At 36.6% G+C, this 25,339-nt stretch overlaps 1 protein-coding gene across 1 annotated transcript in view; it reads right to left on the reverse strand.

Moving 5' to 3' along the window:
* Positions 1-25,339, reverse strand: part of LOC306774364 (glypican-5-like) — a gene marked incomplete at both ends in the record, with an annotated part of 133,618 nt that overhangs the window by 75,124 nt on the left and 33,155 nt on the right. The gene's annotated exons all lie outside the window — the stretch shown is intronic.

Raw genomic sequence — 25,339 nt, forward strand, 5'->3', positions numbered from 1 at the left:
CAGGCACCAGAAATGTCTTAATGTGTCACGCCTCTCTACTCTACTGGTCTCGAATGTAAAAGAAAAAACATGCAAAACATTGTTACAATTCTAACTGAACTGGGGGTTTAGTTCACCCCTTTACCTCACAGATGCAGAGAAACCACAACTCAAGTCTGCCTATAAAAGTCAGTCTTCATAAAAGCACATTAGTTTTTTATGAAACAGCAGTCTTTAATAAAAGAATGGATTTTTAATACTCCTCATAGGTCATCCTTTGACCAGTCTTGGTCAAAATGGCACAATCTATTTATGTTCTGTTATAATATTATCCTATTGAGGGGCAAAGCCCCCCGAGTTTCAGATTCACTTGACTTAACAGTGTTAAACCTGATTAAACACAAATGTGGCAACAACCAAAAACAGCAAACATAGTTCCAACATAAAGTCTCTTTAGTGATGGTTCACAATTTTATAAAATATTCCCCACCCCTATTCTTTGACGATTTTTAAATTTCAATATTTTTTTTTGTAAAGGAATATTTTATATACAACATTGTTGGCAGTTTCACTCAAATTAAAGGGGCTGGATTATTATTCCTACCACCGAGAAGTAAACTAACAAAGTGTCTGAAAAGTCCAATCAAACCTCTTACACTGAATTAAATTAAATCTATCATCTCCCACTCTCATGGGAAAGCTCTATGAACTATGAAAATTTGATAAATAATCCATACACCCGGCAAAGGTGATGGCATAATTCATCTGTAGGCATACCCAGTGGATAAAGTGGGATTTGTGATGAAGGGAAAACATGACTCATGGCACATGTGTGTGTGTGCGTCTTCAGGGATGCAACAGCTGCTATCTCATGTATGGTTTATGAAAACTATACATCAAGCTTTTGTGCTGCTTCTTATAAAATGAAACTAATAAATGACAGTGAGTACAGCATTGGCTACACGACTATTCATTGTTGTTATAGCTTGGTAATAGGCTTCAGTTCATTTCAAGGACTCGTCACTCTTTAGCTTCTGTACCGTCTGTCAGAGGTAATGGTGTGACCATGGCAGCAGGTGACTGAACACAATTCACTCACATCTCAATCTCCACCATATCATTTAATCAAACTAGAGGATCAAGGTGAAGTCACTCATTGCTGGAATATCTGTGTTCTTGTGTGCATTCTGCACACATGTCTTTGCACCAGATCTGACAAAGCACAGATGGAGGAACCCAACATGGTGTTGGTCTTTCAACTTGAAAAATTAAAAATAGAAGACAATCTGTAATAAAAATTAAATTGTTTGTGGCAGCTCCAAATTGCCTGTGATTATCAGGCAGCACAGAGTCAGAAAGAAAAAGAAAGTGTGAATAAATAAAATGAAGGACACAAGGGGGGCTAATCTATTTAAAATAAAGGTGGGTAGCTGAATGTATTAGTAAATGTATTAGTGTTGTCTGGATTCTTGAGATGTCATTTTGATGTTAATTTCCTGCAATTCAAAGCCGCCAAATGTGATTAGTTTTAGAAAAACACAGCTGTCATTCAATGTTCTCTTTTGTTTTTTTAATAAGAGGGTAGTCTGTTATCATCAGACTACCCAGACTACCTTCTTTTTCTGGGCTTTCTGTGGCCTCTGCCCTCTCTGTTAGAGGAGATGTGTAGCATTAAATGGCAATTTGATTAAATAATTAAATATATTTATTTATAAATAAATAAATTAAAAGCAATTGTGAATTAAATATGTAAGAATTAAATGTGAGGAAGAATTGCTTTTGTAATTTTTATTGCAGATGGTTGATGTTACATTTGTAAAAAATGTAACATCAACATTTAAAAATTTTTAAAAAAGGAAAAAACTGAAGAAGTCTGTGATACAAAACTGACAAAGTTAATTCAAGAAAATATATTCTTTTTTATTCTAAATTGCTTTCAAGACTGGGTTCAAATTTTGGAACTTAGTGTTTATGAAATAAGAATTTAAACATTCATGTTATTCCACATCCAAAAGAGGGCACCTACTGTGACAATACTTAATGCTGGTTTAGCAAAATGAAGCAGAATGTGTCCACTCTGTACCAAAGGAAAGACTTGCAAGCTGATGTGAATCAGGAAAAAACTCCATTAAGCCCTGTTCCAGTTCAGCTTGCAAACTGTATCATACAATGCAAAGTGCTGCCATAAACATGATGGCTGCTGCCATGATACACAGAAACAACTGTGAATCGGTCTCATAAAAGAAAAAATATATATTCCCTTTTTATACCTGTAGGAAAATCAGGAAACTTAGCTCAAACTCGCACTACTTCTGCAGTGAATATATTCAATGAAGAGAAAAAAAATTTAATTAATTCCATCAAGAAAAAATTAAAATCAAAGACAAGATACATATCCAACCCGTGACACTGCAAAAATAGATTTATTTCATTAACAATTCTACACTGGAAATCAGAGTTTAGAATGAAGCAAACAGTGCAGGTACATTATATAAACCAGTCATATAGAACTAAAGTGCGTCTAATAAAATATATGTTGTCAGGTTTACTTTTGCAATCTTGGTCACTAGAATTTCAAAAGATGTGTACCTTAAATAGTCCATCAGGTACATTTAAAATTACATTAAAGTAGTGACTGTCCAGTGCAATTTCAGCCAAGTCACAGTAAACTACATAGAATGGTAAATTCTCTGTTAAAAAGCAACAGTATCTAATGGAGTGACCCTGACAAAATGTATTAGGAACATTCACCTTAAGTGAAACAAAAGTTTTGTGTAAAACACGAAAGAAAAATTCTGGATTCATTAACTGCATTTGGTTTTAAGGTGGTTTTATTTCAGTTCTGTCTAAAAGCCTACTTCTAATTCTACTGAGACACCAAAACATAAGTGTGAAAGGCAAGGCTTGGTTTGCTTGATGCCGCATGTGCCTGCGGGTAAAACTCGATGCTAGATAAGCTGCACCTGAACCATGTATGCTGAAGCTATGATCCACCTGCCTCCAGCTTTTTTTTAATCCCTGGGCACACTCAGAGATTGAGATTTTGTCTAAGAATTGGAAACAACATTGCTGGGTTTGACACTGCAATAAAGAGTAAATTAAAAAAATCAATATCAAAGAAAGATTAATTGGTCCATGTCTTCTTTTAGTCTTTGATAATCTCATGAAATTCAACTCTTTAGTGCACTTTCCTCCTTTCTGTACAGTTCGAACCTCAGCATATTGAGGGGATTACATCAGAGACAACTGCACCCAGGTACACCAAATGATCTGTACAAGCACAGATCTGTAAGAAAACATGCACCTGTATTACTTAAACTGATTCCATACTGCTGAAAATGCATGCATGAATTTCAATGCAGAGTAGTCTAGAAGAATGTATCAAATGCAATACACACACAGGCAACTCATCATGCATTCAGTGATGGCACTTGGATCCATATCCTGAAATGCATATAGTGTCCTTTAATATGCTGCAGGGCTGGCAAAGAAACACAAAGATTCTCAGTGGCTTGCAACACCAGAAAATGAGGATCAGATCTTTAAATGGTGTCAGAGATGAAAAACACTGATCACAGTCGTCATACATTCTTCAAGGTGAGTAAAAAGCACACAGTAGTATCAAGCACCACCTACAAGAGGATATAAAGCAGCTGAGTGATTGCCCAGGTCTCTGAAGACCAGCAACAGTATCACATAATCCATACTATTCTCCCCAAAGGGACGCTTGGTTTGCATCTCTTCTGTACTGTTCAGCCCTAGATTGAAAATTTCAATCATTTTATCCTTGGGTCTTATCCCTATCTGACTCGGGCATACTATACTGTAAGTGCAGAACATTAATGGCAGGAACAAAGAAATCTGAGACCTCTTGACTTCTTTGTTGACGTCAAGGGCTGGGTAAGATTAGTATGAGGAAAGTAATTTAGTCTGATTGCGGCACACAGCCAACATGACCATGTCCGCACATCACCGGAACAGTAAACTGTTATAGTAAAGTCTAAAAAACACAGGCATGTACAATTGCTTTGATGAATGGCTCACTCCTTATCTAATCATTTGGTCTAAGGTGCAGCACTTTACTGTGGATGAAGACTGGATGAGAAAATGGTTGATCTGTATCTCTCATGCGTTTTCATTCCAAATATTTTCACTGACAGGAGGACATTGACGGACGGACGGACAGACAGACAGACAGACAGACAGACAGACAGACAGACAGACAGACAGACAGACAGACAGACAGACAGACAGACAGACAGACAGACAGACAGACAGACAGACAGACTGATAGATTGATAGATTGATAGATTGATAGATTGATAGTTTTATTTAACAACCCTACCTTACATGCAACTGGCTGTTGACACAGTGGGCATTTTGACAACATGGCAGATTCACCAAAGAAAACTAGATGGACATTATTGCAAGAAGAAATTCATAAATGTATATGAATATATATATCTATCTACACTGTATAGACAGAGAGTGAGAGAGAAAGAGAGGAAGTCCTAAAATAAGTTGAGAAATAAATGCAGAGTGAATCAGAAATTAAACCGGGGCTGTTCGTGGCATTTGCATCAATGTGGCATGCTACCTAACAACTTGGCTATGGAGTCACCTCAAGGCCTTTCAAATCTCAATCTGAAATAAATTCTCCAGCTATCAACCCAGCTTCTTAGCACAATTTTGAGAATAAAAAAAGACAGTATCAAAGCTGGCCGCTCGAAATGTATTTTTTCTGAGACCACTTCCATCAAAATGTTTTGGAGTGGAGTTCAGCATCTTGGGAGATGAAGGAGGTAGACAATACACACTGTTCATGGATGACTGAGTGAGAAACAAAGCTGGCCTACGGTTAGTAGAAAATACCTGCCTGTCAGTGAGGGAACAAAAGCATTTCTGGCTCATTGCAGAGGATAGAAAAAATAGAAAAATAGCAGAGCCCAAGACCTCCGGGGAGCCTGTTCAATTAAGCTTAATAGGACAGAAAATACCTAAGGCAAGAAGATGAAACATACAAAATTTAATTTACAAAATCAATAGGAAAACACACTTAAAAAAAAAACTTTATTTGTTTGGTTCAATAAATACGAGCTAATATGGTGAAAAGACAGCAATACTTAGTGAGTGGACATAACTACATAAACAGTTCTTATAATTCATAAGAATTAATGATGGAATGGTAAGAATGGTACTTGTTGTGGATATTCCACAATAAGTACCATAAGTCAAGACTTTTCTGTTTCTTTATGTTTTATTTATGACCCACTCAGATAAATCTAATGCCAAAACTTTCATAGACAGGTTGTAATAAGGTATTTTCATAAAGGATTATTATAATCAGGCTCACAAGGTTTGCCAGTATGTGAACTGAGAACTGTGTGCCTTAACTGAGAGCTGTGACAAAGAGGATAATATGACAGCAGTTGACAGTGCCTCTGGCAAAGATTTAGCTCCAAACATCACTACTGCCATGTTTGTTCCAATTACTGGGAAGCACTAAGCCTTAAAGTTGTATTGACTTGTGCTTCTGAGACACGTGAAATTAGCCAGACAGAGCTGTCCGGGCAACTCGGCAGCTGTAATTAATGTGGTCTGCCAGTGGGTTGGTGGGCAGTGGGACTCACAACCTCATTGGTGCTGAGGTTTTGGGAACTGCTCATATGAAGAAACATATTAATTACTGATCTATAAAAATGATGTTTCGCAAGATTGATTAAGTCCACTTTAATGGCAGTGAAACAAACACCGTGTGGATGAAAAGAGGGAGGACGCATTTGCAACATCAAAAGCGAATCGAAGAGAAGTGGACAATGGAAACTTGTGATAATAACAAAACACTGACTTAGACTTTCATTAACACTGTCCTTATCCATTTTATTTTGGTTAACAGAGTTATGTTCTTTTCTTAAAAATATTTCTGTACGTTTATACGAATCATGTTCTCCAAACAAAATCGTAGTATCTCTAGCAAATTCACTACTGCTTATCCAGGGCTGGGTTGTAGAGGCATGCATCATTTGTACATCTGTGTTCTTGGTCATAATATTTTCAGTTATGTAAATGAACTATACATATCTATTTACATCTTTGTTTATTTATATGTTATTTGAAAATGAGGAGAATTTGCACACACTTCCTTCTGGACCTACCTTTCCAGGTCAGTTCCTGACAAACTGCACAAATACTTTTTGTAATAAAGCAAAAGAACAGAAGGAAAATAATGTACAACAAGCGCTGTCAATTTTTTTTTTAAAAAAAGTCCAAACCCACAAATCTATCATGTATTTTTCAGTTGTTTTATAACCAAAATTACTCAAATAAAATTCCCAGGAATCAAACAGACGCTGTTATTAAAGTAGATCTTGGATTCCATAGTAAACAAACTATGAAAACACAGCATTTCCATGTACTGTAGCATCATGAAATCCTCAATCTTGCCAACTTGTACTGGAATGCGGTCAACTCACGAATTTCCGACTTCGGAGATAATGCACCATTTTGGCTGTTTGCTATAGTCATTCTGGAAAACACACTGCAAAGGGAAATTTCACATGGGAATAAATATAAAAATATCATGAAACTTCCTGCAGCAGGAGGAATGTTGCCAGCGAGCATAATTTACTCAGCAATTATGCACTCTTCAAAATGTATTTAAATATTTTGACTAAGACAATTAGTGTGTATGAGACTCAGATATCTGTTAAGCTATATTGATCACACTTCTAATGCTTATGCCTTGAGGTTTCTGGACCCATCTGGTTTCTTAAGGAAGTTTTGGAAGGGCTCTTGGTGTTTGAATATTTATTCATTTATGATTTTAAAACATGTACTGCTTGGGGATATTATGACACCAGCTCTTCAAATGGCACAGAGCCCTAAGATCCCCGCACAAGAGGAGTTCAGACAGTTTGCCAAAACGGCAGGGGTCAAGTCAATACATGAATTTATTTACTTGCCAAGTCTTCTCTTAGCAACACTCCACTTCCAGTACAATTTTGTGTCAACAAACAACAAAATCAAAGCCAATAAGTCAAGCAACTGCATTTTAATTGGTAAGAAAATAAAGCTGAATGAAATAAAAAGGCAGCTGCATGTTTAGTTTGACTGCAAAGCCTTATTTCTAACACCAGGTCTGCATGCCTCACCTTGATGAAATTAAAGCTGTCTCTAAACATCTACAGAAAACTTTGTATTCAGAAAACTCTTTCAGCTTTATTTAGTGCCAGCTAGCAGGGTGAGAAAATGACATCAACCTCACATAAAAAGAAATCTATTACTGGAGTTGTAAAGAACGTGTTATATTACAGCAATACTATCCCTGTAAAGCTAAATAGCGCTGTAATTGCATGAGAAACTGCATCATGCACTCTGTTAATGCCAAATAGATATCAAAAGTCCTCAAACAGCTTTGGAACTTTTATAACAGCTCTTAAATATTTGATTTTTATGGAAGGTAATAAGAACGATTGCGCTTAGCAATCTGAGAGGCACAATGGCCTCATAAAAGCAGATTGGCACCTAAAGAGGGAAATTTTAAGGATGTTAATGCCCCATAAGGGCAGTAATGTTCAGGATTAAGCAGATGTCATAAGAGCAGGGCAGACAATAAAAAAACACAACTCACCAAGGCTTTTACGATCAACACACTTACCTCTAATATAACGTTCTATGGTATTACTTTACAGTAATATGGAATGTTTTCCACTAGTCTACATCTTTTACTTTAGCACTGAACACAAATAAATATTCTAAAGTACTTGATGTAGTGATTTTTTTTTTTTTGTCTCAATCCACTTCAGATTATCTAAATCATCACTCTGATTAAAAGATTTTCTCCTATCTGGCACAAGTATTAAGAGGCTCAGTCATCTTTGCCAACTTCTTCCACTGACCAAGCTTGTCCACATTCAAACACCTGCTTCACAAAGACGTTGAGGAAAACCAATGAAGGGCTGATTGTGAATTTATGAAGAGGTTTGTAAACATGCAAAAGTAAATCAACAAGCCTGGAGCAACACCCTTATTCCCAGCCTATCAAACAGCCAAGGCAACGAGAATGTCAGGTTAAAAGTAAACACTCGAGCAGTGATTGGAGTTCCTCTCACAGAGGCTCTGTTTCATAATCCAGCTGAGTAGTGGAGCCAAAGGAGCGCCAAAAAAAAAAAAACAAAAAAAAAAACAGTACGAAGGCTTGAAGAAGCCTACTGCAGCTCCCTTGTGTCAAGATATTTAAGCAGGGTATTAACATGTAATATCTGATTACTATGCACAGCAGTGATACATCTCACATCGTCTATAAATGATCAGTGCTTTAACGCAACAGGAAGCAAATACAATAGTTCCTGCATCTATTAAAAATACATGAATATAAGATCCAGCAATTCTTTAACTTTTAAGTCACCGCTATCTTATTTTGTTTATAGGTTTTTATTTATTTATTTATTTAATTATTTAATTATTTATTCATTTATTTATTTATTAACCATGTGGACTACGGTGAAGAAACATAATGGAAGTTATCTACAATAATTCACAAGTTTTTTTAATTTGGCATATAGCCCTTATCTGACACCATCAAAATGTTTCATTGTGCTCAGTTATAAGTAAAAGTGCATCATCTTCCACATGTAAGATTTGCTTTTATGATATAATAATGCAAAAAAAAAAAAGTTTCTTAACAGGTCTTGAATATCAGACAAATTCCATAGTGTCATCATTTTAAAACGTGGACAAAATATTAAAACATATTTGTGCTGATATGTTGTGTTTGTTGTTGCTTTTTGTTTGTTTGTGTTTTTGTTATTTGTTTTTTCCAAATGTCAATTTAGCTATAGCCAAAAATCTTCACCTTGATCTCATATTTTCAAAGACTATTATTCCAGAAATCTTGTGGTTTTGTTCAGCTACAACTTTACAAATGGAAGCCTTGTTACCGTGCTCTTGTCTGGAAATAGGTATTTTTTCAGGCAAGCCCTAGTTATTTAGATCTCTCTAGTTTCCTAACAGTAATGCTTACACACTGGGGCTGAGAAGTAAAATTTGAAAGTATGAAATAGATACAAGTTTATTATACAAAACTTCTATATATTATCTAAAATCTGTGCATCAGCACTACAGTGGCTAAAGACACCTGAGGGCAGATGTATAAAAATATGAGTATGCACAAAGGCAAAAGTGTGACAATTTTGTTTTCTCCAGATTTATAAACCCCTGTGTAGGTACCCCCTTTTTTTTTTTTTTTTTACAATTTTCAAGTTAGCGTAAAATCAATTAAACATACGTGAATCAGCAACCTTTTTAAACCCATGCCTGAAACAAAAACTTCCAAAGTGTGTAGCTGTGAAAACATCACATGCACAATTTACAAGACATGAATAAAAACTGAAAGAAAAGGTGCAGAAGAATTGAAAAGAAGTAGAGCAGTTTTAAAAATTCTCTCCACACAATCATTCGTCATAAAAATCTGTGTGCAAGAACGGGCGTATAAATGTTTTTGTATGTACGCATCGTTTTATGCATCTGGCCCCAGGTGACTGGTCAGCCCGACTTCTGTTCGTGATTTCTTCTACAAGCTGGGAGTGATGGTAGAATCTTGTTGTAAAACATTAAGCAGCTGAAGCTAAAGGAAGCCTCTGAAGTCTTCTCCCTTAAAGCAACGCACATCTATCAAAGCCATCAGCCTTGAAAACCTTCTGCTCACTGCAACTAAGGAAACAAACCCAGAGATTGGCGAGGTGCACCTTATCGGTTTTAGACAAAGCAAACCTTTATTGTGTTTCTCTGTGCTGCAAACCAAGAAACTATGCGACTCTGCATAAGAAGAATTAAATCTGTTTTATCATGTGACATGATATGTAATGTTTTTGTGAAACAGATAACAGAAATCTGACATCCTTCAATAAATCAAATTCTGTATCTATAAAGCCCCATGTCAAATAAAAAATGAGTCACATATTCAGCTGTAGTCAGGCACACAAATCCTTAAAGACATTAGGTAAACTGCCAGCAGACAAAACAAAAGCAAAAAAAGGTCAAATGACTAAAGAAATCTCGGGATGGATGACAACTTCTTAAAGCATCTGCTTTGGATGTTTCAAGATGAGACTCAGTGTTACTCATTACTCTATACATTCTTCCTGACATAAGGGGCTCAATTTGTCTGATTCATTAGAATAAAAGGACAATATCTGAAGTCTTCACCTGAAAATGCGACATGTGAAAACTATGTTAAAAAGGAAAACTAAATAAAAAGAAATTGAGAAGAAATACCAACCTATTCTATAGAAAGTTATATAGTTTAAAGCTATTGTGCAGTATTTTCATGATGCTCAATTCCCACACACAGACACACACACCACTGAGGCCCAGCTTAAAACTCAAAATTCCACTTTGTTTCAAGGCTTTTCTTCTTAAATCTGATTGCTTTACCACAGCTGGGAGAAACAAGTAGCCACATCTGCTGTCTCCCTGGCTACAGACAGGAGGATTCACCACAGTGTCACTACACCACTGAGAAAACACTGTGGATCTGCAGCAGTAAACAACACTCTGGCAAAGACGACCAAAATACCAACAAGCTAATCACCCTGGCGAAACTGTCTGTGGATATTTGCTCTCAGTCCCATTTTTCTTTTTACTTGAGGTATTAGCGGCCAAAAGGGCTGAAAGAAAAACTGCTGCTGATGGCAGCTCTTAAACCTTCAACAGCTCTCGAAAGCTCTAAGGAGAGCTGACTGCAAAACGCTAGTCAGAATGATCTGAGTTGCGTTCGGAGCTTCTTTAGATTAAAAAGCCTCTATGTCAACAAATTTAAAAGAATGACAATCATCCTTGAAAGACAAAATCCACAGCTGCAGCAGACAAGATGGAGAATGTGAGTTGAAAGCACCACGTGAACTCATAAACAGATAAATGCATGTAATGGCTGTTAAATCACCTCTCATTTTCCGATACAGAATTTGCTTTAAGCTCTCAGTGAACATTAACACACTCACTATGCTATATATTACATTACCACACACCTGTTAGTGCAATGAGACTAGGCTCCCCATCACAATTTCATTAGTAAATTCTCTGCATGCTCATTTTCTTCTCCTCTTGGAAACTAAATATTCATGTTAACACCAAGACAGCTGCTGCTTACGCCCATTCACAAAGAATGCCAAACAAATCGGATCTCACTCACTCAAAGATAAAACAAAATAGGCTTTGAACTGTGAAAAGGAGTTCAAATTTGTGTGATGATAACACACAGGCAGTAATAATTTTAAAATGTGACAATAATGGCAGCTGTACTAAGATTCTTTTGATACCGGTTCATAAAATATGTTAAAAATTAGCATGAAAGTAAAGCTTAAAGAGAACTTTTTTTCTATTGGAACACATGCAAACAAATATATTTAAAAAAAAATAGATTACTCTAACTTTTTTTATCACTTTCTTTTTTTACTGCATATTTTTACCTTTTTTTCTTTGTTTGTGGTACCGATGAGCTGAGGGAAAGATTTTATTTTATTTTTCTATTCATGGAACATTAAAACTAACGAAACAAACCACAATGAATTCAAGGCTGCTGTTGACAGATATTTCTATGGCTAAAAATGAGAATGAAGAACTGTTTCAAATTTTCCAAAGCCCATCCATCCATTTTCTGACACTTATCTGGAGTCGGGTCACGAGGGCAGCAGCCAAAATAGGGACAACCACCTTTCCCATTTATTCAGGGAGGCTTCCAAGACATTCCTAGGCCAGCCGAGAGATAAAATCCTTCCAGCATGTCCTGGTTTTATCCCTAGGGTCTCCTCCTGCAAGGATGAGCCCGGAACACCTCATCAGGGAAGTATCCAGGAGGCATCTTGTCCAGATGCCCAAGCCACCTCAACGGTCTCCTCTTGATGTAGAGGAGCAGCGAATCTACTCTGAGCCCCTCTTGGTTGACTGGACTTTCCAAAGCAACTCAATTACTCACCCCAGAGTTTATCAATTCCTTTATCAGTGCTGGTGAAGACCAACTTGATTGCTGCTCGTAATTCAGAAAAATCATACTTGCACATCTACACAGCTTAAGTACCTATCTGCTCTATGTAGGTCTGGGCGGCAAACTGGCCATTTTTTATTCTGATAAGTCAACTCCATCATGTGAGTTTTAGTTTAGCTGTAGACTAAAACACACATGATTTACGACAGTGAATGTAGCTGGCTAAACTATATAGTGTAAGGGTAATAATGCATTATCTTTAAAAGTTTGACTTGAATTACTGAATAAGTTACACCAAGTTGTAATAATACATGTATCAACTTTAAGATCTTACCAACTCATTCTGACTTTTCTACACAAATGATTTAAACCAGATTGCATCTGTACTCTGTAAATTTGTTTTTATCTTGTTTTTATCTAGTGATAAAGGTGTCAATAAATTTAATAACAGTTTTTGAAAATGCATTGGTTTGATCTAGTTAATATCTAACTTTTGTATGAAAAAAAATTGTTGATGAAAACATGAAACAGAACCTATTTGTCAGCAAAACAAAAGCTGGCAGCAGCAAAACATGCAAAACAGCAGCTACAACCAGACAAGGCATGATAATGAGTGAAAATCATGTTTGATTAAAAAGAATTGTCTTGACTTATTCATGAATCTTTTGGTGCAATCAAATATGCAACAGCTCTTATCCATTTGTGAGGTGTTTTCTTTGTTTTCAAGCAAATTAAAACATATCTGATGTCAGATGACATCACATGCAGTTATGTCACATAGAAAGAAGTCTGAAGCAGGGGCGTATTTCATAAATAAAGATTATAAAGCAATATTTTTGTGTGTGTGCAGAATTGATGTTTCACCATCAAGCAAAAAATCTTTCTATACAAAATGGAATTCCACTATTACAAAAGTGAATATCTTCTCAGTTGTCATTCAGTTTTCGATGTTAACCACTAACATTAGCTCTCATGTTACTAGCACTTCAGCTCTGGACTCGCTGCACAGGAATAGGTGAAGCTTCTAACACTTCTCTACTGCAGAAGCATTTCAGTGAGTTTAGAAACATACTTTTTTATATAGTTTATAGTCTTCTACACTATAAATTAAGATGAAAAAATTTTAGTTTTTAAATAATTCTAATATTCAGTCAGCATGAATGTTATGCTATCCTGTTTGGGTTTTCAGACCATTAGTAGTCATATTGGTGCTACAAATCTGATTCCTTTAAAAAAAAAAAAAAAAGCATGTGTCAAGAAAGGATAAGGAACTGAATCAATCAACTGCATCATTAATTGGTATCAATGAAAATCTTATCAATTCTTATCTTTATTAATGAGACTATGACAGCTCTTATTGGTTAACTTAGCACTATCCACTAAGTTGCAAGTAACAGAAATTAACATGAAACACGAACTCATCATCAGTGGGTCATTTTGACGTTTATAATTAAATCTCTTAAAAGAACTGTTTACAGATTATGGTGGCAAACCTAAATTACAAAGAAAATGTACACTTCCTAATCATTCCATCAGGAAAACTTTTAAGTCAGGTCTTTTGTCGAATGTGCCAGTACACCCATGAATTCAGCAAGTAGACTGTCTTTTTCATATCTGCAGAAGTGAAACTTAGATAATAAACAGTGGTGTGTATTACTGAAATTTTAATATATGAATATTTTGTATTAAATTTCCTATAATCCAAAGTGTAAAAAGTAAATTGCAAAAGAAAAGGTTTTAATCACTCTGTTGGTTTACAATTCTCAATCCATTATTGTATTCATCACTGCTATAATGATTGTGTGAGAGTGAATTTAATGACTTATAAAGAGCAACATAAAGGTGACTTGAAGCTTTACAAATCTGAAACATGTAATTCATTTAATTTCATGTTGTTAAACTGAATCTTTTAAGTACCTTGGAAATAAAACCAGTTAAATAAGCAGTGCCTCTGGATATCTGTGGACAGCAAGAGTAAAGTAGCAGAAAATGGTCAAGCTAAAGTGCAAATCCCTTAAAATAATACATCACCTCAAAATTATAAATACATTTTTGCATGTACTTCCCATTTTAATTTCAGTGGGATTCAATCTCGACTGTGATTTTATTGGTGTGTTAATCCCTGTCCAGATGAAAAAGAGAGTCCCATTTGTAGTTTGGTTGTAACTTTTGAATGGATGACCTTCCTCATGTATAAGCATTCTTTGATATGATGCAGATTCCTCTGTTCTTTGATGAGAAGTCTGCTAAATAAAGAGATCTGGAGCACCAAATAGCTACTGCATTTTATTGTTTTGTTTTGGGGTTTTTTTTCCCAACCAGGGGGTCAATCCATCTGTCCAGAGCCAAAAGTGTTTGTGTTAAGGATAAGGAAGAATAAGTATTCTCCTGCAGAACAAATTTTATACATAAGAAGAACTGAGTCATAAAGCACACAAAATGGCCACAACCCAGAATTTTATCATCTCATATTGTCAGTACACAACAGAGCATGAACACAGCATGCAGAGTCAAGGACAAAGCACCAAAAAATATATTGAATTATTAAAAGATGACCAGCATTCTGAATGTAGAAGATTGTCCAAACCATGCCATTTCTACATCACCGTTTCACTGTTTGGACGAGGTTCTTCTTTTGCACCACCAATTCAAAGGACACTATCTCTAAAAGTGTAGTCAGTTTACTGGTAATTTCAGCATGGTCTGTTTTATTTTCTGTTGATGGCAGGTGAATAAAATTTATAATTCTACAATGTAATTTTGCATCTAAAGTAATTGGGTTTTACAACATAAATAATTTTGTGGTTCACAGTATAAAACACTGTGGCATCACAAAGGTTTAAAAATCAGAAAATTACTGTTTACTGTAGGCATGGTACTTCAAATGTTTTAGTCATACGGGGGCGGCGTGCGACTCCACAACTCTTTTACATGCTAATTTGTGATGAAGTTCCCCAATAATTGGTCACTGCATGATAATAACTCATGTTTCACACTCTCGATCTCCCTCGCCTGTTAGGTGGAGGAGGAGGGTTTAAGTATTGAATCTGTCCACAGTCTTACATGCATCCAGAAGATCAAGACCAATACGACATTCAGTTCATCTGTTATTAGGCAGGATGGGAATCAAAAGTACATGCAAGATTTGTGGTATGTGGAGATGATTATTAAATAGGCCTATTGTATGCATTTGTGTTTACCAACTTAATATGAATCCAATGTGATTACTGCAAATTTCCCATCAGGGCAATTATCTCAAATACAAGTCTAAAAATACACTGCTAGATCAAGATTTCTCCCTCAGAAAGAAAAGATTTTATTAGGAAATGATTCACTTTCAAAGTAGCTTGTGATCATTAGAACCTTGGTGGATTTTAAGCTGAGACTTCAATTATACTACATTACATTTGAGTTTTATTATTTATCTCAGCACACAGTTTTTGGTTGTCTTGTTGTTGTTTTAAAGGGGCGTGGACAAATGGTTATTTGTCCAAATACATCCAAAAACTATTTAAGAGTTTCTATAATTATTTTCCATGAATGAAAGTCGAACTCCATCTCTCTGTGTCAATATCCCATAGATTATTAGCAATCAGTCAATTTTACAGCATTTCAAACAGCAGCCTATGAGACAACATGCACTGTGTTTGAATAGAAATTGCCTTTTAGACTTCAGACTGAAGTGTTCATTTCCATCCATCACATTCCCCATGGCTAAAACCAGAGTAAGTCTGGTGAGGTATGGTTTACCCGGCCTTTTATTTACCAGAACACCCCTGATTTATAAGCTTAATTAAAAAGGATGTATTGTTTCAGACTGCATTAGGTTTAGCTCGATGCGGTTAATAAACTGGAAACTGATAGATTTGGTGTTATCTGGCAACTCAGAAACAGTACAGCGGTGAAAATGAGATTAGACAACATATATTAGCTTTTATTACATTACATCTGATATTTGCAATCTTTCTTTAGAGAAGTCCATTTTATAGGCGGCTGCTAAAACAAACATTCTCTCTTCATACTCGAATGGGCTTATCTATGTTTATTCCACACAGGATCTTCTCACACTTGTCTCTCTGCACACCATCACAAGAGGACAATCAACTAATACCACCTCTTACCCCTCTTAAAACAGCTCCTGCACTGCCCCAAGGTCCATCACCATTACACACATCACTCAAACTAAGTACGTTTGATACTAAATCAGTCAACATGTTTCCACCTCAGATGGGACACACTTTAGCTCTCTTTCCCAATTAGGCAAATATTGAACAAACTAGCCGGCAGTGCTCACATCCACAGCACTTTCATTGTTTAGAGAATCAGCTTTAAACAACACAAACTGTTCATTTTAGGATGGATGAGGAGTGATGAGCCTGAACACAAAAGAAAACAAGCATAACTGCAAGCAAAAGTCTGTGCACAGTTTTGTGTAGCTGATGCAACAAAACATTCAAACACCTCATATGTGGTGTGCTCTTACAGTTTTAGTCTTTTAGTGAGTAAGATTAAAGTTACATGTTTATTCAGTTGGAGAACACAAATATGGCTGAGTCTTATTAACACAAGCAATGATATGTTGCCTTGAACTAATAGGCCAAGGTGCACCCTCTGAGGATCAGCAATAATTTATCCACCACTACAACTTTTTAGTTAAAGCACAAAAAAACGCTCAACAACCCTTCCTGTACATGAACTTAAAACCTGGATCCACAAATAGTACTTTATGGCATCAGCATGGATTCTTCTTTTTTGTCTTGCCTCCAGTTTGGGCGACATTTTACATTACAGGCTTCTAAGTTTTGTGACTATTTGTCATATTGTAACTGATGTGCAATTAAAATGTAAAGACCAGCTTATTACTGCTTGCAACAGGATTCCTTTAAGACAGCTCCATGTTACTTCCACTATAAATACCTACACAAAATTTCAAGTTTTCTTTTACAATCAAGGGCGAAACGATTTGCTATAGAAACTCAATTAATTCTAACGTTATAAGCGAGCTCCTGAACATTAATTTAATTTCAGCAGCATTTTACCTTCAAATTAAATAATTAGTTTAAATTAATAGGGAAACCTTTCTCCCTCTCCTATGCTGTAAGATTAGATTAGATACTTTATTAATCGCCAGAGGGGACACTGGTGTGTCAAACCATGCTCAACACTAAATAACAAAGAAGGTAGAAATTACAGAAGACACACAATAGATAGAATGTTATAAAGGCTCAAAACATATTTAAAGAGCATGTTGCAGGATCTTAGAAAGACACAATCAGGTGACTATTAATTAAAAACTTGTACATAAACCATAAAGTTAATTAAACCTTAAATGTTTAACTCCTATAGGCAATTTTTATACAAGAATTCAGTCACTAACAACAAAATAGACCTAAAAGAATTTTTAAAAAATATAAACATATCAATTTACTAGAGTGTCTTATGAAGCTTTTCTTATAGTAAATACTGTAATAGTTTTAAAAATGCGGTACATGGAGCACTGCACTCACTTAGGCGGTAGGAATTTGCAATCAATCTAGCAATTTACTCATTATGCTTTGCTAACTTGTTTGTGACAACATACAAAGAAAGGCTTCTCTTCACTTGCTTGTAAAATTGCCACATAAAGATGGCCATGGAGTCAATTCTGAGTGTAAAGCTAACATTGATTGATCCGGGTATTACAGCACTGGCTTTACAAAAGTAGATCATTCTTTCTCATCAGGCTCATTAGTAACAGTTTTTCCATTTACTAACTTGGTAGAAACTTTATTTGTGAGAAACCAGGTGTGGTCTAAATAAATGAATTTGTGTACCTCTCCTCAGTGGCAGATCTAGAACATCATAGAAGGGGTGGCAAATAAGGAGCAAGATGTCTAGACAGGGTGGCTTTAGTTGCATGTACATTGAGTTCTTTCAATCAAACATTCAGTCACTATAAAACACCACAGTTTATCTGACCTCAATCAGAATGAATCTTCAGTGTCATTCAGGGGGGCGGTTTAAACCTTTCCACTATCTGATCGACAGGAAAAACAAAACTTTTCTCCATCCATTCTGATGGTTTCTGTGGTGGATATTGTTTCTGTTTATTACCGAATCAGTTGGGGATGAGGTGAAATGATGACTTGCAGCAAAGATTTGAAAGAAGGTGTCAGCAAAACAGACCTTAACTATGGAGAATACAAAGTTTTAGCTCAAAATTCTGAAAAAGTTGTAGATTACTGAGCATCTCGACAGTCAAAAGACTCCAAATGAGATGTTTAAGGAGCTATTTATTAAAGTTTCATTCATTTCTTTTTACTTTTCTTTTTCTTTCAAATCAGTCCACATTGCGAGTGTCTAGTGTTATAACCGCATTAAATCTTTCCATTATCTAAACACACTTACTTTATTACTTTATTATTACTGTATTCAAACATCCATGTAAACATGTTAACTGAAATGTCTGAACAATTTTTTTTTCATTCAGATATAAAGAAAATATTTTTTTATGTAAATGTAATTATTATCAGATTTGCATATTTAGTTTTAAATAGAATCATCAAAATCAATTCCCAGTGATATGAATAGTAATGAAAATGATCTGCAACCGCATGCCCAGATTTGTCAGTAAAGTACAATAAATTCAAAATCAATAGTACTTCTAGATGTTTCGTGTCACACAGACAGCAGATTTAGATATTTACATTTTAATTAGTCCTTCACTAAATTAATTTAACATCCCTGAAAATAAATTAAACTAAGTGCATGTTTATATAAATCCATACATATTCTGTTCATGGTCAAATATAACAATTCGTAGCAGCACATTTCCACATCAGAACAGCAGAAAACAGTCTATTTTTGGTTAACTAACATTGCAGCTTCGAAACAACCCACAAATGCAACCCATCTCTCATAAAAGAAGCATTTAGAAGTGTTAACAGCAGTGCTGTCAGGGGGGTGGTTCTCTGCATCGTATTGTAGAGCATCTTATGCATCTCACTCAACACAATGAAAAACCCTTCAGCAGAAGGGGAAAAACACAAGAGGAAGCCAGCAAGTGTTTCACATGACTTGAGTTCAGGTGTTATGGATGTGTTGTAATGAGAATTCATCTTATTTTATAAAACACAAAAATGTTCCCCCGTGCAATTCTGTAAAAACGTCAGAGTGACGAATGGAGTGTGCAGCATATTTGGGTTTGCTCATTTTTGACTGAAGCAGGTTTCCAGGCTATGCAGCAAGAGCCAGTGCTAATCTTCACAACCTCTTCACACTTCTTCAGCTTGTGTCAACAGCACTGTGAGTCAGTTAGCCATTCATATGCTGCTACAGATGGTCCCATCCCTCTTCTTCAGCTCTGCAGCTGACATGATTCATGGGGCTCTGTGTCTTGATTTAGGGTCTCTTTCATATTTCTACTCGCCCACAGCAGAGGAGCATTTCTCTAAGACACCCCTGAGGCAATGACTCTGGTCTGCCTTGGCCTGTCTGTATAAGAGAAAGAGGAGGGAAAGAAGAAAAAGAACATATTTGGGCAAAACTGGTTTCAATATATTGTTCTCCCACAAACACACACACATACACACACAGCTGTATATAAAATGCACATGTAAACAGGAGTGAGAAAGTCTCTGTCTTTCTCACATGTGCTTTTAATGTGTGTTTAAGTCAACAACTAAATTATAAAGCAGGATTAAGTGGAAAACCAACAATGTGCAAATAAGCTTTCAATTGATTCAACAACCGAAGCCCACAAAATCATTAAGAAAGCAGAAAATAATTCACCGTACCTTTCTTTTTCTGCAGCATTTATTACTCTTATTTCCACTCCAGAGAATTAAATACATATATCTCATACATGCTTAAAAAATGAAAGCAGCAGTAACAAATGATTGTTTACTCACTAAATATCAGCTTTTCTTTTTTTCATATGCAACAACTAAAACCACACATCTTCTGTTCTATCTGCAACAAACATTTTCCTCCAATTTAGCCCCTCTGGACTTCAGATTGCCTTGTCAGAAAGGACTATATCGAAAAACTCTGCGCACCACTTCCTTATCGCTGCCAGTAAATTACCTCAGGATCAGATACAGGCTGCCAACTCGCAGAAACTCCACTCAGCAGACGCAAAAAAAGAAAGGAGACAGAGGAGGAGGAGAGAGGAAGAAAAGAAAAGTGTCAAGACATGACAAGGGGAGGAGAGTAGCCCCATGGAGACTGATTTCAGCTGCTCTCAAAGGCCATCAGATGTTATCTAAAGATCATCTCCAGTCACCAACATTCGCCTTTTTTACACTCTGCTCAACAGCTGGAGTCTGCTGGAGTCAAGCATCTGTCAATCAAAACTTCATAACCTGCAGGCACAACAAAGAGGCTTTATCTTCCCTATGTAATCAATCCGAAAGACAATTCTTCCTCCAACAAAATAAGCAAGGATATAAAAAAGCATTAACGTGATGCAAAAAAGAAGGTGATAAAACAAATAGCTTTAAGGAAGATAACCCCGTCATAAAACGAGCAAAGCTTCTGGTTATCACGACTGGCTTCTGTAAAGAGCCTATGATGAGTTTTTTAAAAAATAAATAAATAAAACCAAAATGTTTCAATTTAATATCTTAATTATTTTAAAAGACAAACTTAAAAAAAAAAAAAGAAAAAAAAAAGAAACCCATCCGTGGTATCTAAAATGACAATATTGAAAAACCAAATATTACTCTCTTTTTAATACCTCATTTGATTAATCAGTTGAATCCAAAGTTTTGTTGTTATTAGCTAACAACTCAGGTCATTTTAATTATTTTACACAGTTTCTTTTTTATTTTTTTCCACTAAAAACATAAAAGTTAAACCAAATTCAAACCTTGTTGTGTACTGAGCTTCCATTTTTCCAGACTGCGAATTTTCTTCCTCGATAGAGACTAACATTTCTTTAAACATCTCTGAGCATAAATTTTTGCGATGCAAAGGGTGCAGTTATTGCAACAACTTACAATGCAGTGGGAATTAATCAGAAAACATACATGCTGGAAAACTTGTAGTCATTTTATGTTTCTAAGGATTATTTGAAGATTCATTTCTGGTGGATTGTAACTTTCTTTATTTACTGTTTCCTTCAGCCCCCCCCCCCTAATCTTAGTCAAACAAGCGAGAAACTACTGGGAAACATAATATGCAAATACAGCCATCCAGGATAATTCATGCGTCCCTGATTAAATCAACATCAGCACATGTTGAGCACCTAACGTGATGTTTGCCAAAGTTTCAATGTGATTTTCCCACAAGGGGCATATTTGTCAGTCGACCCAATCTGATCGTACAGGTGATAGAGTAAAAAAAGCGTGACCTATGAGACTTGTCACTTGAGTAGCTTTGGGGTGTGAGGGTATGATTAAACTCACAGCAAGTCATCTGGATGCAGGTGACGGTCTCTCACCCGCATCATGAGACGCTTGCACCGTGCCACAGACGTGCCTTGACTCCTCTTTGCAGCACTGAACAGAGCCGAGCAGATGGCGAACGTATGCGGCGCTCATGCATGTCATCATCACCTTCATTAGATGAAGGTGACATATGACATCATCGGGCCCGTGTACGTTGTGGGGGCCAGAAAGAGTTGGTTGCGTCTTTTTCTTCTTTTTATTGCAGCATGGTTCAAGGTTGTTTATGGGAGATATTGTGAGTAATCACAACATCTTTCTCCTCCCACACACACACACACACACACACACACGTTCCAGTGGCTACTCCACCTCAAGCCTCCCCCATTCTCACCTCCTCCCAACATTAAGGTAAATAAGGGCTTCCAGCAGAGAGCCAATGAGCACGGGCCACTGAGCAGAGATGCATGTTTGTGTTGCCTTCCTCCCAGGACCTGGCTCGTTTATCTTGGCTGTCAGGTAAAGGGCAGACTCAGAGAAGGTGAAACTTTTTTTTTTTTTTTTTTTTTTTTTTTTTTTAAAATAAGGCCAGCTTGGTTTCCCTAGAAACTGCAGGACAACATGACAGGGACACTGATAAGAGAGCAAAGTGTGGTCTCGGGGCATCCCGTGGTGTGCCACATTGTTGTTTGAGACATTTGTGTCTATGTCAGAGAAATGAATGAGCTATTTAAATTAATTTTCAGGGAACCACCAGACTCAGACCTTTTACGGTAGGAGGTGAGATTAATGAGAGCATATTCACACGTAGCTTTCAGCTCAGGTCAGGAGCTAAAAGGGAGGTTTCACTTATAAAGAGGTGCTGATTCTTCTGTGGGTACAAACTCCCTGATAAGGCAGGAAGAACTTCCAACAACTGCCATGTTTCTTCCTTGATAAGGAAATAATACTGCTGAATGTCCTGTTACAAAAAATGATGAACAATCAGGGAAAGATTAAACTTTTCAGTGAAGTAATAAATAATCAAATATTAAAGAGAAGAAAAACAGCCTTCTGAAACTCACTATATTTCAAATGAGAGCTACCTTTGCATTTAGAAAGTTCTTCAGGCTAAAAGTGCATCAAGAAGCAAAGTAACAAATTGCACATGTAATTAATACTTAATGACTACTACATTTTTCACTTTGTGGCAGTAAATGGAAGCATGTTTAGCTAACAAATGAGGTGGGGGGGGGGGGAGAATCAAAGGAACAGAAGGTACCACATGCACTGTCAAAAGCCTGCAGCCGTGAGATAAACCAAGACAATGATACACAGATATGAGAGTCTTTCTTTCCAGTTACACACCTGCAAGAGAGAAATTAAGTCTGTTCTGGAGCAGGCCTCAACGCGGACATGAGCGATGTGTAGTCATAAAGTCCATGTCAAAATTGAGCAGCAATTGATAAGACAGCCCATAAGTCTAACTCGTGCAGAGACACTGCAATAGCTACGGGGGATGTGTGCCGTTTTCAGCATCGGGCTTGTAACATTTATTCTTTATCCATCTAATGTTAGAATGTCTCAGTAACAAAGACAAATTTGCACTATGGCAACCATGTACAAAACACAAGCCAATAGAAGAAATATCAGGGGTTTGATTGTAGAGATCCATTCCTTAAATTGCTGCGTTTTCTGTGCTGAAATTGTTCTTAATAACAGCTGGGATTAACAGCTTTTGCCATCAAGCCAGTACAGTCTTGTCCTTGCCATTAAAATCACAGACTTTTTTTTTTTTTTTTTTTTAAATCAAGCTAATTTTTTAAACTGTCTTTTCCAACAGAACAAATAGATCCAGCTCATATGGAGGGTTCTTTTACGGTAGGCATGATACATAATCCCCCTTCAGGAGTATTAACTTCCCTTTTTTTTTTCCCAACTCTTTGTTCTTATTTTTCATTGCCCCCTGATTTATGCCCAGGCTACAAAGAAGGAGTGCTCTGAGGGGTCCCAGCATGCATGCTCAGACACAGGCAGGCTGGTATCACACTCGCGGGTGAGGGCGTGTGCTTCTGTGACAGCTCATCAGTGGACAACAAGGCCTCGGCTGTTAATGTCCTGCTACCTGGCACACTGGAGTGTCACAATCTGCTCCAGATGCTGGAGGCAGACGTCCAACTTCAAGTGACAGAGGGGAGGAGGGGGGGATCAGTACTCAAGAAGCAAAAGGGAATGGACTCTGAAAAATGAATGGGACTAGACAGACGGGCACACAGATATAAATTCACCACCTGCCACCGGCAAACTCTGAATTCACTGCCTCTTCTGCACAGCAGTCTCACTGGCAGTTACTGTAGCAACATCAAGGATAATATCTGAGCACAAATAAATGAAATCTCTCTTTTGCAGCGAGCAAGATTGAAAATTTATCTGTTCAGAGCAATCATGCATAATTCGAGAACGGGGGGGGCTAAAGCAGACAAACACATATGCCTGTGCACACGCTCACACATCCACACGCTGATACAAGAAGGACTTATGAACTCAATTTAGTCAGCCACACAGAGTTCTTAATTCTGTCACTTGGGATAATCGTCAGGATGTGGCACTCTGACCGAGCCCCTGCGTCTAAACCCAGGCAGGATATAAGGTCATGTTGGAGTGGAACTCTAGCCATGCAGCACCCAGACCTCAAGTGCTCCAGTGGTTTTGTGGTTATCTGCAGTAGCCAGCTGTCGCAATACAAAGCTTTTCAAGAACGTCCGCTCTCCTCTTCCTCTGCCTCTCATCTTTCTCCCTTCTCTCTCAATCAGCACTGTTCAATTAGCCCACCCATCTCTGTCCTTCTGTCTTTTGTTTTATTTCAGGATGTGTAAATTTGTTGGAGTGCTTTTTCGTGTTTTGTATTCTTCTGATTGCAATACACTTTTACAAATTGCTGGCATTGTGTTGGGTGGCGAGGACTCTAAACAATGTTTGATACTCTTATTTTTGTCTGGGTATGGGTGGGGGCAGGGTTTAGTTGTTTTTTTTTCAAATTCTTCTTTTCTTGCATGTGACTGACTAAGAGGACAGTTATGCATAATATATTTGAGGGTGCATGTTGAAAGGGTTATTCCTGCCGTTCAAAATTGGGTCAGTTCATAACTACAAAGGAATGGGGAAGGAGGCTGTGAAAGCTGATGTGCAACAATGTGTCTGTTTATCATTCAAATATTGTTTTCTGTCTGTCACTGTCAAAAATGGCATGGATAAGAACCTCCACTGCATGACATACATCATCAAAAGTAAGGCAGGTAAGCCATAAAGTCATCAGGAATCTGGACTGTCAGTTTTCCATGTGTAACTCAAAGTGCAGAGCTCCACCTACTGTCCAAATAAAGGTACAACAGCTCGTGAGAGGGCCTGTAGCCCAAGTGTTTGGATTTATGTCTGTAATGACCATAGTCATTTTCCTAAATGTGACACACAGCTTTGCCAGCAGGTTTATTAATGGATGAAAAGTGGGCATTATATCTACAGCAAACATAAGCAGCTCTGATGTTATGTTTATGTAAGGCGGTACATCTGGAGAGTTCATCATATGGACATGTAGTAGTAAATGTATTATAAATATATACATACACACACACACACACACACACACACACACACACACACACATATACACATACATATATATATATATATATATATATATATACATATATACACACACACATATCCCATGATATATATATATATATATATATATATATATATATATATATATATATATATATATATATATATATATACATATATATAAAATGGGATGTGGTATATGGTATGCATCAATAATAATACAGTTTAATAGTCTTTACTATTAGACTAACCTTGATTATTAAAATAATTATTACTATTTATACTGAACTTGATTATTACAATAATTATTATTAAGCATTAATAAGCTAATGTTAGTTTATAAAATAGCCTTTGAGAAACAATTTAATAAAATGGCACCTGGTGAAGTACTTGTAGTGTTTTAGAGGAG

Source organism: Telmatherina bonti (assembly GCF_933228915.1).
Source record: "Telmatherina bonti genome assembly, chromosome: 1".
Lineage (NCBI taxonomy): Eukaryota > Metazoa > Chordata > Actinopteri > Atheriniformes > Telmatherinidae > Telmatherina > Telmatherina bonti.